Source organism: Mauremys reevesii, linkage group 8 (genome assembly GCF_016161935.1).
Source record: "Mauremys reevesii isolate NIE-2019 linkage group 8, ASM1616193v1, whole genome shotgun sequence".
NCBI classification, from domain to species: Eukaryota; Metazoa; Chordata; order Testudines; family Geoemydidae; genus Mauremys; species Mauremys reevesii.
In genome coordinates this window covers 95924580-95943022 of record NC_052630.1, presented here as the reverse complement: position 1 = coordinate 95943022, position 18443 = coordinate 95924580, and the positions used below count along the sequence as shown (strand labels likewise).

The 18443-nt window shown below is 43.5% G+C and overlaps 1 non-coding gene across 1 annotated transcript; it reads right to left on the bottom strand.

Moving 5' to 3' along the window:
* Positions 1–354: 354 nt before the first annotated feature.
* Positions 355–418, bottom strand: LOC120371226. Its single transcript, XR_005584221.1, has one exon. It is a non-coding gene; the product is annotated as a small nucleolar RNA Z39 (small nucleolar RNA).
* Positions 419–18443: the final 18025 nt, after the last annotated feature.

The following is an 18443-nucleotide window of genomic DNA, read 5'->3' as shown; positions in this document are numbered from 1 at the left end:
CCAAATATTTTAGTTGGTTGGGCTGAATGGAGGGATATGCTATGTGTTTAGATTTCCAATTCCTTTGCATCCTTTAAAGAGCTACATTTAAGAAACTAACATTTCTTAATACAAAGTCATTTTTGTGTGAAGCAGCCCCCTAAGACTTTCTCGTTTTTCAAAATCCCAGAATTAAAGTTCTTTCATGTGCTTTTAAAGAATAGCACCTGAGGTTATTTTTTCCCTATCAAACCATCCAATGAATTCTAAAAGCCTTCATTTTGGTTTAAAAGGCTCCTGTGTAGTTCCTGTGTTGGATGTCTATCTATCCATTGTACATTCAAGAACCAAGCCAAGATAATTGCTCAATTGAAGTGCATCAGAAAGCATTTGCAGTATCATTGTTTTTCTCATACCGTTGTATTCACATCATTTGTACCACTGGAGCAGAAGCAGCTTGGGAAGAGAAAAGCAGAGGAATGACAAGGACACTTCACCCCTATGACGGTACAATCCCATCCTGGCTGCTGACAGAAGCCTGGTGGGGGGAGGCAAAGGCCATCCAAAGGCTCACCCCTGCTCCACTTCCTCCCTGAGCATGGCGTCGCTGCTTCACTTCTCCCACCTCCCAGGCTTGCGGCACCAATCAGCTTAGGTGCCGCAAGCCTGGGAGGCGGGAGAAGCGTAGCAGCCATGGTATGCTCGGAGAGGAGGCGGGGCAGGGGACAGCTGGGGTGGGGAGTTCCCCTGCATGCCACCCCTCCTCTTACTTGCTGCAGGCGGCCCTCCCCGCGCTCCTCTGCCCCAGCTCTCTCCGCCTAAATGCCGGCGGCAACTGGGGTGGCCGAAGATCCGGTCGCTGCGGTCGCTCGCGAAGAAAATGCCGCCCCCAAAATCCTAGTGCCCTAGGCAACCTCCTAGGTCACCTAAATGGTTGAACCGGCCCTGGGAGTAAGGCAAAACATGGTCATTACGTGGTCAATTGAAAGGTTGCAGTACTTTGGCATGCCTATCACCTCTCCGATCAAGTACTGTCACCACTCTTCCAGACAGCTCTTTGTGCTTGGCGTCTGGTACCGTGTTACTGGAAGATGGCAAAGTTTGGCCTGACATAAACAGTATATAGGTTTCCCAATGGTTTAAGCAAGAGGATAAACAACTTAATCCAGCAAACAGACAGCAGGATCTTGAAACTGAGCAGGAGTATACCCATCAGTGGCTTCATTGCTGGGAATTGCTAGGTAAACAACAACAGAGATGAAAGGAAAGAAGCATTCAAATGCTTTAAACGCGGGTGGGGGGGGATGAGTTCTGTGACTCACATGACATGACTGAGGCATATTTAGAGCTCAAATGACTTAACTTCTTTCTTCTGTGCATGGTGTTATCAGCAGGGGAGTGGAGCAAATCACAGGGATTTTCACTGTGAGCTCAGCAGAGTATCTTTTTAGGTACTGGAAACTCGACAGGCCCCCCCATTGCTCCCTCCCCCACAGAAGTTCGTGATGGAAATTCAGTACTTTTAAGCTAATGGCACTGTAGAGTGGGCCAACAAGCAAAACAAATTCAGTCCTATCTTAGAGCCATTAAGATGCTGCAGCTCCATTAGTGCCTGGGAAGGGAATGCGTAAGTCTGATCTGCATGGGACAGAGGAACTAAAAAATGTTTCGCTTCATGCTCCCCTCAGAGTGGGCAAACTCAGATTTCCCTTCCCTCCTGTCGCGGAGTAAGGGGGACAGGGGTCCTTCTGAGCCGGCTCCTTACCAGGATGGGGTCTGAAGTCACATGTGTGGGATGCAAACACCTAGTAAATGGGGGAGGGAGGGATTTCCATTAACAAAAATAGATCAAAGCTAATGAGAGGTGGGGACCCAACTCCTAACTCTCTGTTGTGCCTTTGATCAGCTCCCTTTAGACTGGATTTGACAGACTTGAGTGAAATGGGTTGGAGTGGGCTTGGATTTCCACCGTTGTTGAGGCTGGCTGTGAGGGTTTGCGTCTCTAAGTTATTCTCTCGTGTACTGTACAGGGTTGTGATTTTATGGCACTCCAATAATATCTTAAACGCAAAAAAATCATCTCGTTCTATAACTGTCCTTCAACTCTCAAACGAGTTTGCTTTTTTGTAAACTTATGATTTTTAGGGAAACACTTTTAGAGGGAACTTAGACCAGTGATACTCAGACTGAGGCTCATGAGCTGCAAGCGGCTCTTTAATGTGTCTCCTGTGGCTCTTTGCAGCACGTGATATTAAAACACTGGGTGATTTAATTATTAACCAGTCTAGGTTGTTAACCAATCAGGATGCTTTTACTATATTATTAATCAATTGTAGTTGATAAAATAATAATGCTTGGTCAGTCATTTTATTGTGAGAATTATATATATAGTAAATGAAACAATGAATTCACACTACTGTGGCTCTAATGTCGATTGCTAATTTGGCTCCTGAACCACTGAGGTCTGAGTATCACTGGTCTAGAGAGTGTGTATGGTCCCATGATGAGAACCTGGGACAGGCTGCAATGAAGTTCTCTGCTTGGCTGCTGTAAATGCTGCTGATTTGCTTTGTAAGTTTGGGAAAGTGAGTTAAGTTTCCTGCCTCAGTTTCCATGTCTGTAGAAGGGGGATGCTAATACTTTAAACTGGGGATTCTCAATCTTTTTTTTTTCTGAGGCTCCCCCAACATGCTATAAAAACTCCACGGCCCACCTGTGCCATAACAACTGTTTTTTTCTGCATATAAAACACAGGGTCGGGGTTAGTGAGTAGCAAGCAGGGCAATTGCCTGAGGCCCCACACCACAGGGGGTCCTGCGAAGCTAAATTGCTCAGGCTTTGGCTTCTGCCCTGGGGGATCGGGCTGGCTTCGGCTTTCTGTCCTGGGCCCCAGTGAGTCAAATGCTGGCCCTGCTTGGCTGACCTCCCTGCAATCTGCTTGTTCTCGGACCCCTGGTTGAGAACTGCTGCTTTGAACCACTTCACAGCTGTTTTGAGGCTTAATTAATTTATGTTTGTAAAGTGCTTGAAGATGTTCCAGTGAAAGGCATATTTCGATATTAGACACATTTTAATACAATTTAAATGACCCAGTTGAGAAAGGGGGTTGTGACTCAAAAGGAGAGTGCCGTCTGTACATTTATCTGGTACATTGACCGTTGTCCAGACATACTCAAAGAGATTTACTTTAGAAATCAGACTAGAAATCTCACGGTAGCAGACGGTCAGAGAAGATGCCCAGTTACTTCCGAGTTACTGCTGAGACTCCATGAGATCGAGAAACACTGTGAGAACCGAGTTTTTCATAGTGGTTTGCAATCTCCTCCCTCTGTGCCAGTGATACACACACACTTTATGTTGGGGTTTGTTTTAAGTTCTGGGCAAAGGTTTGGGCCATTCCTTCTGTTATTAGAACTCTGTGAGCTAGAGTCGGGTTCTCACAACAAAATGTTTTTGATGGCCTCAGAGCGCGGCCACCAACTTTTGCTGGTGGCTACTCTGACAAATTTTCCTAAAATACTTAATTAACTTTAGGAAAAACAAATAAATATGCACATATACACATCCAAATCATTGCAATATATTTATGTAGGGTTGGGTTTTTTTTGCAGACTCAATAATAAAAATAATGTACAGTTGTATGTTGGTGCTCCTGGCCCTCGCTGCCTCTCCTGGCCCCTGACCTGTCACCTGTGGCCCACATTGCCTCCTCCTAGTCCCTCCATTGTCCCCCAGGCCCAGCCGCTTCCCCTCTCCCGCACTGCCCTGAGCTCCCTTCTGCAGCCTCACACTCCAGGCTCACCCCACTCCTTGCCTCTAGATCACGGTGCCGGGTAAGGTTGGCACTACTGAAGCCCTGCCATCCTGGGCTGAAACCCAGACCCCACGTCCCGAGCTGGGAAGGGGAGCTGAAGCCCGGAGTCTGCCGCCAGAGCTCCTGGGCCCTGCAGGGAAGGGCTGCTGCTTGCCCCCTTCCCCATTTCTGCCCAGGATGTCGTGGCCACAGGAAAACCCCCTGGTGGCTGCATGCGGCCACAGTGGCTGCATTTGAGAAACACTACTCATCCACGGGCACCCAGGAGGGGCTGGAGCACTGCAAAGAGCCTCTCCCACATTGCACCACCCATGTGAAGGCAGAGCCCAACAGCAGGGACCACTCCATCTTTGATCCCTTCAGGGAGCAAATCATTCCAAGGAGGGGCAGGGGGAAGCTGGGGCCACCATGCACTGGCCCACAGAGGACAGCCAGGACACTGGGGTGGCAAGGGGGGGATTGGACACTCTAATGCAGTGGTTCTCAGCCTTTCCAGATGACTGTCCCCCTTTCAGAGTCTGACTTGTCTTGTGTACCCCAAGTTTCACCTCACTTAAAAACTACTTGCTTACAAAATCAGACATGGAAATACAAACGTATCACTGCACACTAGTACTGAAAAACTGCTGACGTTCTCCTTTTTACCATATAGTTATAATATACATCACTTGGAATAGAAATAGTGTACTTACGTTTCAGTGTGATTTGTGAAGCTATTTTTCACTTGTGAGCCTTGTCTGAAGCCAGAGCCCCGGGCAGTGAGGCTGAAGCCCGAGCCCCACGACCCAGGGCTGGAGCCTGAGCCCTGCTGCTGAGGGCTGAAGCATGTTATTTTGTTTCGTGGGGGCCCCCCTGTGGCACAGTGCCCCGGGCAGTTGCCCTGCTTGCCATCCCCTAAGGCCGGCCTTGCACTTGTGCCCCCATAAACTCGTCTTCTGACCCCCTCCCGCAGGGGTTGCAACCCCCAAGTTGAGAAACACTGATCTAGATGAGTTGAGTAACCCTGGAAGACCTCTGCATACCCCAGGGGTATGTGTACCCCTGCTTGAGAACCGCTGTTCTAATGGATAGCATGCAATGTGCACACTGAGCAACTCCAGGAGCGATCAGGCACAATCTCCCTGATGCACCTATTGGAGCTGCACAGCTCTTCAACAGCGCGTACAGGCTCTCTGTGTGTATGTCACACTATCTAGCCCTTTGTGTTATCTGCATTGGTTTGCTTAGCCCTAAAGGAAAGAGAAAAGGGGACAAAGCAGTGGATTTCCCTCCAGCCTCATGTTGCCTTCCTATTAGAAATGCACTCCAATCAAAACCTTGGATCCCAAACTTGGTGGGGGGTGTGTCAGGATTTGCCTCTGAATATTGCAGCTTAGCCTCATTTCTAAACCCCATTAGGAATAACAGCAGATGCGTCTGTGGGAGCTTTCGCTCCTTTTAGCTGCTGGAGCCGTGAAGCATAAACTGCTGATGACTTTGCCATGAAATACCACTTTATTTTGTTAGGCCAAAGTTCCCATGGCCAGCTATTGGTGTGTATTTATATTTGTGCTGTATGTATATATCAAATATTTCTGCCACGCTTGCACGTTCAGCCAGTTTGGTAAGACTGGGGCTGAACAAACATGAGTGGAAATTTCATTGCAGCTTCCAACCCTTTAGAAAACAGAGTGCCCATTTAATATGAACAATTCAGGTCATAGTTTGGATGGAAGACTGTCTTCTTGACTCTCTCTCTGTCATGGCACAGGGGAACCTATATAAAGAAACTTGGCAGGCTCTTGCAAAGCATAAATTAGAGGAACTTGCTGAGAGGAGGAGGAGATTTTTGAGTCCCATTAGGGCCTGAGCAGAAGGAGTTCAAACGCTTCACTCTTCAGCTGTTGGAGATAAAAGTTCTAGTACATTCAATTCCTGCTTTCTGCCGCTGCCAATAAGCAGGGGGGCTTCTTCCTTGGCCTCTGACGACTGAAGAAAAAACAGAGATAAAGCAAGCAAAATAAATAAATGCTTTGTGGATGGAATAGATAATAATGTCACCAGCTGAATATTAAAATATCAAAGCTCAAGGAAAGGAGATATAATTATAGGCTTTTGAAGTTCAATAAAGGCCCATTTCATCAGCATGGTAGCTAGAATTTCAGTGAAAAGATAGAATGAGAATAGTACGCTGTCATTTCAGATCCAAAAAGGATAGTTCAGCAGGAGAAGGAAGTTCTCTAAGGTAGAAATATTTTTAGCATGGCAGGTTAATTACCACTATCCTTAAATACCCTCCCATTTCTCCAATTTTGTTAATAATCACCATTTTATTAAAAATTTTTAAATCAAAGTATTTTTATGTAGCACAATTAAAAACTAATTATTTAGAATGATTTTGAAAAAAAAAAAAAAGGATTGAAAATACTTAGACATAGGGTCATAGAACTAGATAGGACCTCCTGTGTCATTGAGTCCAGTCCCCTGCACGCAAGGTAGGACAACATAATAACTAGACCCTCCCTGACAGGTGTTTTTCTAACCTGCTGTTAAAAACATTCAGTGACGGAGATTCCACAACCTCCCTAGGCAATTTATTCCAGTGCTTAACTACCCGGCCAGTTAGGAAGATTTTCCTATTGCCCAACCTAAACTGCCCTTCCTGCAATTTAAGCCCTCCTCCTTGTAACAACATTTTTTGTACTTGAAAACTGTTATCATGTCCGCCCCCCACCCAGTCTTCTCTTCCCTAGACTAAACAAACCGATTTTTTTTCACTCTTTCCTCATAGGTCATGTTTTCTAGATCTTTAATCATTTTTGTTGCTCTATCTGGATTTTCTCCAATTTGTCCACCTCTGTACTGAAATGTGGCACCCAGAACTGGACACCGTACTCCAGTTGAGGCCTTATCGGAGCAGAGTAGAGTGGAATAATTATTTTTCATGTCTTGCTTACAACATTCCTGCTAATACAGCCCAGAAAGAGGTTCGGGTTTTTTTGCGATAGTGTTACACTGTTGACTCATATTTAGCTTGTGAGCCACAATAACCCCAGATCCCTTTCCGCAGTACTCCTTCCTAGGCAGTCATTTCCTATTTTGTAAGTGTGCAATTGATTGTTCCTTCCTAAGTGGAGTACTTTGCATTTGTCCTTACTGAATTTCATCCTATTTACTTCAGACCATTTCTCCAGTCTTTCCAGATCATTTTGAATTTTAATCCGATCCTCCAAAGCACTTACAACCCCGCTCATCATGGTATTGTCCGCAAACTTTATGTGTTACTCTCTATGCTGTTATCTAAATCATTGATGAAGATATTGAACAGAGCCAGACCCAAGACCAATCCCCGTGGGACCCCTCTCAATATGCCCTTCCAGCTTAACTGTGAACCACTGATAACTACAATACGAATGGTTTCCCAACCAGTTATGCACTCACCTTATAGTAGCTCTATCTAAGTTATATTTCCCTGGTTTGTTTAAATTCAAGATATACCACAACTACTGCTTCTCTCCATCTACAAGGCTTCTAACCCCATCAAAGAAAACTTATAGGTTTGTTTGACATGCTGTGTTCTTGACAAATCCATGTGGACTCCTACTTACCATCTTATTATCTTCTTGGTGTTTGCAAATTGATTGCTTGATTATTTGCTCCATTATCTTTCTGGGTAGTGAAGTTAAGCTGACTGGTCTGTAATTCCCCAGGTTGTCCTTATTCCCCTTTTTATATACTGGCCCCATATTTGCCCTCTTCCAGTCCTCTGGAATCTCTCTTGTCTTCCATGAGTTTTCAAAATCCTGAGTTTCCTCCAGATTCTGATCCATGTCTTTGGGACAACCAAAGAAGGGACAGAGTATTAACAGTGTAACACACAGGATTTTTGGTGATAGACTGAACTTTATTTCTTGGCCACAGTCACCTGACCTGGGCCAGGGTTACAAGGACCAATACTAAAGCTGATCAAAAATTTGAATTTCCATCCTATGTTAAATTTCAGCATTTTGAAATTTGTTCCTGTCTTGGATCAAGATGAAGTCAAAATATTAAAATTTCACTTGGAATGAAAAGTTTTGAAAATTTTCTATTTAGAATGTTGAAACAGTTTGTTCTGGCTCAGTTCAATATTGAACGGCATGTGCCTGAGCTATTGCAGTGCCTTATGGGAGTTGTAGTTCAGGTGCCTCACGCTCCTATTCTCCTCTCTGTGCCAGGCTCCCTGACCAGACTACATTTCCCATGATGTACCACAGTCATGGATGGAGGGAGGATGGCAGTACACCAGGGGAGATGTAGCCCTGTCCATTGGAAAGAATGGGGGGCATCTGAATGGCAACTTCAGTGAAACTACCATGGCAGCTCGGGCAGACACTGCTTAATACTTTAAAGCACGAGATGGAGGACACAACTACAGCACAGCAAGCTGCTGATTTTAAATATACTGTTGAAGAAAAGCCCATTATGGCCAGAATGCAAAATCCAAAATGTCCTTTCATGAGCATATCTAAGGCTGAAAGAAAAGCTATTTGAAATAATTTGGTTTGAAAACATCAGCTGAATTTTCGTCATGTGAAGCTCATATATTCTTCTTTACGGAAGTTCTAGCTATGTGTTATATAGGAGGTCAGACCAGATGGTCAGAATGGTCCCTTCTGGCCTTGCAATCTATGAATCTACTATTATTTAAAACAAACAAAACCACTGTAATTGCATTTGGATACACCTTGTTTCACTAAATATCCCCAATCAGATTATGCAACTGAAGAAAGTAAGGCAAGACTCCAGGCTGCATGTCACTGGAAAAGGAACTTATATGTAGGGGCAAGGATGTTTAATGACCCCCTAGCTTCCTGTTTGTGTTTTAACAGCAGGACTTTCCACCTGGCCTTGGCCAGAAAGTCAAGCTTGTACATTCAAGCGGAGACCTAGGAAAAGCTTCAGAAGAGTGTACAATATCCAGTTTCATAGTTTCATAGTGCTGTATAGCTTTTCATTCAAACCATGAATCAGCCTATGGGGAGAAATTGGCTGGCCTTTTTCAGAATGGTTCTTGCATGGGAGGTCTGAACATAAGGATTCAAAATGCACTGAAATAAGAAAGAAAATAAAGATTCAGAATTAGGTAATTTGAGTTGCTTTTCTCTGTGCAAATTCTAGTTCATGATATAGAGGGAAGGCTTCTGTAGTACTTGGAAGGGGCTAAGTAAGTGTTCATTTTGGTCTCTGCTTGTTGGACTAGTTCTGGCAATAAATTTTGTAATAGATACGGTGCTCATCACTTTACCTAACCTGAGATTTAACATGAACAAGATAGATGTAGACCACGCTCAGCAAAAGTAATGGCTTACTTACAATGAGATTTGATGGAGTTTAGCAAACTTGAATAGGACTTGAATCCAACCTGTTGGCCTAACATTTGATAAGCCGGAAACCATGAGCCTTCAGATTAGTGCAGTTTTTCATTTTGCTTTTGATCTCAACATAAAATATTGTCTCAGCACAAAGAATTGAGGCCTGAGTAAAGACATAAAATGGGCTGCTGTCACAGGGTGTCTAGCCCTTTAAGAGCATCTGGGTCCAGCCCCACACCTCCCAGATGCAGAAAATAAGCACTATCTCATGATAGGTAGGTCATGTGGTTAAAATAAGGCTTTCTGGGGTGGAGATAGGAAAGAAACCTGTGGAGAATCAAAGGGAAGAGAGGGAAGACTCCAGATAGGAAGCCCTGGAAGCTGCTGCTGGACAGAGAGCAGGGAGGGATTCAAAGGAGCAGGAGAGCTCTCCCTAGTGCCTGGCCAGAGGGCTGGGGTGTAAGACAGCAAGGAGCAGCTGTCAGTGAGGAAGGCAAGTCTGCTAGAGGAAAACCTCAGGTGGGACTAGCCCAGGGGTTGGCAAACTATGGCACGTGTGCCAAAGGCGGCACCCGAGCTGATTTTCAGTGGCACTCACACTGCCCGGGTCCTGGCCACCCATCCAGGTGGCTCTGCATTTTAATTTAATTGAAGCTTCTTAAACATTTTAAAAACCTTATTTACTTTACATACAACAATAGTTTAGTTATATATTATAGACTTATAGAAAGAGACCTTCTAAAACCATTAAACTATATTACTGGCACATGAAACCTTAAATCAGAGTGAATAAATGAAGACTCAGCACACCACTTCTGAAAGGTTGCCGACCCCTGGACTAGATTAAGATGCCTGCACCAAGGCTTAGGAGCCAGCTAGGAAGGTGGGCAGGAGTTCTTGTGTAGCTTTGAGAATTGTTGTTAATGAACCAAGATCCCAAGAAGGGGTGTGACAGGACACAGGGAAGTCTATGTTGAAGTTACTGGGGAGCCCCAAGAGTTGGCAATGGCTGGTCCAAAGCCAGACAGGGTAGGTGGTACTGTGACCGTTTCCCTTCTTGTTTGATTCATATAATCTTTCTACATTGTTCATTGTATTTTCTTTTACAGCTATAGCGTTTGCACTTCTACACCATCTCGCTGTGGTATTTTTTTCCCGTGTTATGGTTATGCCTTTGTTTTCTGTGTGCTGCTCCTTGAAATCTCCATCCCTGTGTTGAAAAGTAAACATCTCTACTCTTGCCTCACATGATATAGAATTTAATTAGTGCTACTAGGTGTGAAGTGGGGAGGAAGGGTAACCCAGTGCTGGGGATACTGGCCGGGGACACGGGAGCCCAAAGTTCAAAACCCTATTCTACCACAGACTTCCTGGGTGATCTTGGGCAAGTTACTAAGGTCCAGATTTTAAAAGATATTTAGGGGTTGCAGCACTGTGTTAAATACCTGGCTGATTTAGGAGCCCAAGTCTCATCTTCTAAAGGCCTTTAGGCACTTGGAGCCAAAAGCCAATTGAAGGTCAAAGAGATTTAATCTCTTAAGTGCCTAAATCACTGTTGCAAATCACCTTACGCTCCTAAATCAGTTAGGTGGTGCAATGCTGAGCGCCACAATGCCGAAATGCCTTTAGAAGTCTGGGCTTTAGCCTCTCTGTGCCTCAGGGTCCCAGAGTGGAGATGGGCACGGCCAGGATAAAACCCCACTCTGAGACGTCATGAAAATGACACCCCTACAACTGAGTCAGTCAGGGGACACACACACACACACACACACACACATTATGAAATGCGACCACCAATGACATCACAGAAGCTATGCAGAAAAGTGTATTTCTTGTCATTTTTGCAAGCTAAATGGCAAAAAATTAGCTTATAGAGAAAAGTTGTAAGATCTTCATCTGCATCTGTTTTGCAAATGGGAGAGCAATGTCAGCCCAAACAGGTTCCAATCTCTCTCCCCTTCACACCACGATAGCAAAACACATATTGATTCATAGAGACTATCTGGAGAGAATTTTACTGCTGAAGCAGGAGATGGGGACTAGTTAAATGAGGCAGGAAGAATATACATGAGTGAAAAAGTTGCAAAGGTACAAACGTCTTGGAAAAGCAGCTGTCATTAGTGAATCTTCTTCCATCCCTATAAGCCAATAATGCAAAAGCTTTCAGAAGCTTCACGCAGTGAAAAATGAAGTTCAGTACAAATGTGGGTGAAATCCTGACCTTACTTAGAAATCAATGGGAGTTTTGTCACTGACGTCAATGGGGGCCATGATTTCCTCCTCCAAGTGGTGCTAAGCCTAAGTGGTGTGGAGAACTTTGCAAGAGCCATCTGCTCACCCTATGAAAACACTTTACTGTAATGTGTATTACAATAGCGCCTTGAAGCCCCAAGAGAAGTTGGAGCTCCATTGGGCTAGATGCTGTACATACAGATAGTAAGAGAGAGTCCCTACCCCAAAACACTTTACATTCTAAATAGACAAGAGAAGCAGAAGGCTGAAGGGAGGGAAGAGAGCAGAAGGGAAGCAGGGACTATCCTGCCTCTCATGGAGAAGGTTTTCTAACACACTATTCCAGGAATAATTCCCACAATGTTTTGGATCAATGCCGTTACCTAAAGTGTCAAGCTGAGCTCATATGTTTGCTTTTTGCAGCCTGGATTTCTAGACCAAAGAGGCCTGGATAAATCTGAAAAGGCAACTGCAATATTCTGGATGCTCATCTGTACTGCATTGCTGAAGGTTTGCCCATTGCTAGTCTTGTTCTTTTGGTTAAGATGTATTGTCCTGCGAAGGTCAATACAATATTATCGTTCATGCCGTTCTCATTACCTCTCCATGTGTTTCACATTGGCATGTGCCGTCAACATAACTTAAAAATAAATTCAGAATTCAAAACATACATCATTTGAGAATGTCTCTGAACAATGCAGCCAGAGTCTGCCAACCTACAGCTAATTTAGGGTGGTAAATTTGACATCCAGGCCTTCACCCATGGGGGGAGAGGCAGTGCCCTGTATTTTCACAATGTAAGTCACACTGCCACCACTGCTGATTGACTAGCATTGCACAACCATTCCCAGATGCACATGTGCTGCCCCCCAGAGCTCAGAGTCAGGCATCCAGGAATTCCAAACTAGGGCTGGAATATGAGTGCTCCTTGGCGTTTTCTAGCTTCTGTTGCACAGTAATAGAAAAGGATATCCGTCTTTATTTACAATGTTATGCCTTATGCCCTCCAACTTGACCTGTGAGCATCATGTAGCCCCTTCCATCCAAAGCACTGGAGAACATGTACAAGCAGCTTTATGGGCCTCTTTGCTTTTGCCTCTAAATAAGAAGTAATAATGCTACACTTGCATTCTGACTGGCCTGGGACTGCCCTCACAACCCCTTCCAACCAACTCACCTCCTATCTCACTCACCTCTGCCCCCTATGGGTGCATGTACAGGCCTGCGAGGAGAGTACCAAGAGAGCAGTGAGACGGCAACAGTGAGTGGTCCTTGTGCAGGGAATCCAAGATCCTTGCACTCTGCTCCTCTCCTTCTCCTGAGTCAGGGAAGAGCCAGCCACTGTCTGACCCTAACTGTAGATGCACCTAGAGCTTAGGATAGGTGCGTTTATAGAAGGAATGAGTAAAAGTCACATGCAAAACCAAAAAAAACTCCAAGCAAACCATTCCTCAAGATTTGGATGGAACTGGTTATTGAAATTAAAAAAGAGAATAAAAGCAATTTTAACAGTGATAAAATATACCATGGCTGGTGTGTGTGTGTGCGTGTGTGTGTGTGTGTTTTCACTCTGATGCCTCTATTAATCCTCTTTAAATTAAGTGTAGGTCTGACCTGTTTTGTAAGGTACTTGTTCGCGGAAAAGCATCAAAATATCTGCCTTGTCAGTTATGACTATATCCTCACCAGACTTCCAAATCCCTAAGCCTCATGCTGAGGACTTTGAACATCGCTTAGGAGCTTAAACCACGTTCTTGGAATGAGTTTATCAGAAAAACCCAGAAGGACTCAGCAGTAGGTACTGGCAACTGGATCTCTTCTCCTTTTATTCTAGCTGGGTGGAATGAATCCCCTACTGATAGTAACTGGAAAGCCTTTTCCAGACGCAATGCCAATTATTTCAGAGCAAAGCTCAGAGAATATTAGAAACCCAAATATTATCTCAGGCTTAGATCAAAATAATGAAGAATGTATGGAGGGAGAAAGGGGAGGATGGGAGAGGCACATTGCTTTATGCAAAATAGCTCTTGAAAAACAAATTAACTGATTGCCCCGCAAATGATCTAGCAGATGGTCATCCTCTCCTCAGTGAGCTCCATTCCCCTTCTGACACCGCAGATGAGAGTAACCCATGGAACTCTAGTTTCAAAATGTCAACATGGTTTAGGTTAGGGTATGTTTATAACAATTATGAATTGAGTTTATGGTTTGTTTGCTTTCTAGAGCACTCACAGCAGCTGACATCTGGGGACATTTCTAATGTAATTTTGTCAGTAAAAAAAAAAAAACCTCTGCTCTAATGACCACATAGAGACAGCACTGTACTATTGAATTAATAATAATTATAATGATTTATTTGCATCTACACTATGTAATACTACATTAATCCAAGAATTCTAACACGTCAATTCATTACGTTTCATGGTGCTTCCATTTTATAATTATACCTGTTTCACAGATGGGTAAATTGAGGCAGAGTAAGGATAAGTGACTTGCCCAAAGTCACACAGTTAGTCACTGAAGGTGCTAATTTGCTCCTGTGCAGAAGGCATCACTTAAGCCCATGGCCCTATTCACACAACTGGGAAATAGATTCCTAGTCCCTTGGTTTAACTCCTTAATGATTACACGCTGGAATATATAGCTGATGTCATTGCATTAAATGAATTTAAGTGAATTCTGCGTTCAAAAACTGCACTTTGGTTATGTTTGGAATTCCTTTCCTTGGTAGTCCATCAATCCAATGATGACAAATCTAAGCAAATCATCTTTTGTTGGTCTCATGGTGTGCCCTCTGATGGCTATACAAGCCAATTCTAGAGGTGCACATTTTGCTGCAGATGGTGCATGGCAAGTTCGCAGTCAGTGGATTGTGTGATGCTGATGCTCTGTGACGTCGTTCATGTGCCTCTTGTAGACGCCGGCAGCGGTCTTCCTCAAAGGCGATGCAGGTATTTCTGACTGTTGCACGCCACTGTGTTCTGTTGCTGGCGGCGTCCTCAGGGTCCCTGGTTTTGATACTGCTATACTGCAGATTGGCTTTGATGGTGTCCTTGTAACGTTTTTGTGGATGACCTATATGCCGGATGCCCTGGGAGAGCTCGCCATAGAAAAGCTGGCGGGGGATTCTGTTGGCATCCATGCGGCTGACATGACCAGTCCAACGTAGCTGTGACTTCATGATCATCATTTCGATGCTTGTCATCTGGGCTCTCTCGAGGACCTCAAGATTGGGCACTTTGTCTTGCCAGCAGATCTTCATGATGTTGCGGAGGCAACGCATGTGGAATGCTTCGAGCTGCTTGATGTGACGCCTATATAGTGTCCATGTTTCACACCCGTACAAAAGAGATGAAAGAACAGCAGCTCTGTACACGTTTGGAATAACGTCTGTGATAACTATAGAATTATGATAATATAAGTAAGTAAAGAAGCAAGCATTACAATGGCAGTAGCTATTCTGGAATAGCTCCTCGTGTGAATGTTGTATTCCAGAATAAAAATCATTTGATTCCAGAATAATTAGAGTGTTTACATGGGGAGCTATTCCAGAATAGCGATTGTAGAATAGTTTATTCTATAATAGCTATTCTAGTCAATTTCTCAACATAGCCAAGACCTAAGGCAATTCCTCCCTGGACAAATGGTCTCTCATGTCCATAATTGTAGAATATATTTTTCTAAGGAGCTAAAATTGGGCTTCAAAAATTCTTCTATACTAAATATCTGGTACTATAGAATGAAGGTAGTGGATTGCAGATTATTCACATTGTATTTCCAGGCACTACACCGAGATTGTTAATATCTTCCATTTGCTTCTCCAAATCTTACAAGTGTCTGAATTTCCTTCTGATGTAACTTTTTGCTCAGCTGTTGGGCAACAGCAAGAAAGGTATTTCATTTTCATGCGTGCTTTGTAACAGCTTTCACAGCGCTACTCGATCACCGCCGAATGACTGCATGTTAAGATGTTAGATGGTATTTTTATCACAGCTTATGGTATTTGCAGTGATACCCGATCATTATTTAAGGTTAGCCCAAAATACTGGAGAACATCTGGCCATTGTTAACTGAGCCCTTTGAATCCCTTCTTTCCCTCCTGCCTCTGTCATGGTATGAAGATGGGAGGAAATGATGATTTTACAATAGTTATTTATTCTTGGTAAACTCCCTTTGCATGAACAAATGTGCTTTATTACACAGACAATGAAGTATCTTCCTGCTGCTATCAAAGGGCCAAATTCTGCACTCAGGTGAGTGTATGGGCAAAAGTTAATACAAATTCTACACGTGCTTCTAATATCAGCGTTTGTGCTAAGTATAGGGAACCAGGCCCTCAGCTGGTGCTAAGGGATGTAGATCCGTTGACCCTTAGGCTGGTTTACACCAGCTGAGGATCTGGCCCTTAGTATTCATTTATAGCTGTTGTTTAATTTTAATCTCAGGCATTCATTTGCTTTCTGGTTCTAATAGAATCACAATATATTAAACAGGAGCTAACGACAACAAATATAAAAGGTTTATGCTGTTAGGAAAGGTCAATGGAACGAATACAACACATGCCTCACTAACACACACATTCTTTCCATAAATCCTTCCACCAGCCAAAATGTTGACTTTAACCTTTTCTATTTTCTGCAAGGAAAGCTTTGTATTCCCTTGTTGCAGAAACAAATACCTCAGGGTGTGGATGGTGCTTTGAACAGGGCAAATCATTACATTATGTCATGTTTTTAATTAAATGGCAGGATCAGTTTTTACGATCCTAAGGCACACCCAGTGATGGAAAATGTGGACACAGCAAATGGAGTAATGTGTTCTTGTGGAAATCTCAAATTGTTTAAGGCAACAATTTGGATCCATTAAGCAAAAATCTAACCTGAAGATGTTTTGCTGTGAATAACATGAGTCGTCATGATTATCATGTCATCGTCTCCCAATTTTCATTGAAATCAGATTAAAATATTTTCTTCCTTTTCCACCTTTATTCAGCATCACTAAGGATATTTGAGGATATATTAATGCAATCAAATAGTTGTATTAAAGAATAATACCGCGATAGGGTGAAATCTTGGTCCCACTGAAGTCCATGAGAGTTTTGCATTTGACTTCAGTGTGGCCTAGATTTCACTCATGGAATCTTCACTTATTGTTTGCAGCCATTGAGCACTGGGCTTCAGCTGTCATTAGCTAAACAGGGTTAGGCCTGTTAAAGATGTGGATGGAAGAGCTCTCAGAAAGACCCATAGAATGCTGTTGGTGATCAAATAGGCGGCATTTTGTCCTTTTTTGAGTCAGTACGAAATTCCTGCCCAGTCAGCAGCTTGGGGGATAGACCATTCAGATGGGATATAGAACTAAGATCTTGACAACTTTTGGTCATCATCAAATATTCCATGAAGCATCTACTAAGAATAAGGGTGTGTTTATTCTGCTCAGTTTCTAATTTATGTGATTTACTTTGACTACCTAAATCCCACCTGCAGTTTCAATTGGAAATAGTATTCTTTAACTTCTGGCACCACAGGAGATACTGTAAGTTCTTGTATAGGATATTATAAAGCATAAATTAATGGAGAACATCACAGAAGCTGTGTAATGAATGCCCAGAACTGCCCTCTGGGACCTCTCTAAAAAGGTGTGAAGCCGCCAGAAGGGTCAAGTCAACAATTCCTCATGCTTTTGGGAAGAGCTTGGTGAACTGTTTGTTGAGGGGAATGTATTAAATTAATTAGCTAAATAAAGTCAATGAGACCGAAGAACAAGCTTAAAGTTAAGCGCGTGCCTAAGTGCTGCCATGGATTTGTGGCATCCAGGAAAACCTGCAGGCCACAGTGGACCAAGAGGGTTCACACCTTTGTGCTATTATTGCTAAACTTTTGTCTTGTCTTACATTCCGCTACCTGCAAATTGTACCACTCAGCTATAAGATCAAGATGCCCTTAGATAGCATTCACATTTCCATTTGTCATTTGGATACATCTCTTTAGAGTAAAACCTAAAACAATTTGAACACCGTGTATAATTGGATAATACTAAGCAGGGCCAAAATGAAATCTATTACTTTTTCAAGTGATCAGAGCCCCAACATACAGGTCAGCCAGCAGCTAGCATTAAATATTTTGAAAGGAGTTTTCATCAGAGCTGTACATCACTTTAATAATCTGGGATTATGGCTGAACCTTAAAATGAAATCTGAGATGTGCACTGACATAGTGCTAAGAGACTAGCACTTCTGTAATAATTCTAATTTAAGCACTGCCTGGAAAGATGCAGGAAGGAAAACATCTCCTTTTGACTCAGCAGCAATGGTTCTTAACAAGAATGATGTGTACTGCATGTAGTGTTATCTTATAGTGCAATCAGCATAATGTTTTTAAACTCCTTGAATTTTAGTCTGGTACGCAGCTTTAAACATTTACTAAGAAGAGTATACCAGTGGTATAGAGGGTAGCTAGTACATTATACCAGTTTATTTGTAAATTTGAGTCCAACATATATATCTTTCATGTCTCATTGTACCGTTAGCTCTAATCCACAACACTTGTCTAATAATTGGATCATGAGTAGGGGGCCTACCATATTCACGGTCCATTTTGGTGAATTTCACAGTCATAGGATTTTAAAAATTGTAAATATCATTGTTTCAGCTATTTAAATCTGAAATTGCATGGAGTTGTAATTGTAAAGGCCCTGACCCAAAAAGAAGCTGTGTGTGTGTGTGTGGGGGGTGGGGGGTGTGTGGGTGAGGGGGTGTCGCAAAGTTATTGTAGGGGGGTTGCGGTACTGCTACCCTTACTTCTGCACTGCTGCTGGTGGCGGTGCTGCTTACAGAGCTGGGCAGCTGGAGAGCAGCAGCTGCTGGCGGGAGCCCAGCTCCAAAGGCAGCACTACGGCCAGCAGCAGCGCAGAAGTAAGGATGGCAGGGTATGGTATTGCCACCCTTACTTCTGTGCTGCTGCTGGCGGGGCGCTGCCTTCAAAATTGGGCGTCTGGCCCACAGCCACAAATCTCCGGCCGCCCCGCTCTGAAGGCAGCGCAGAAGTAAGGGTGGCAATACCACAGCCCTTCTAAAATAACCTTGC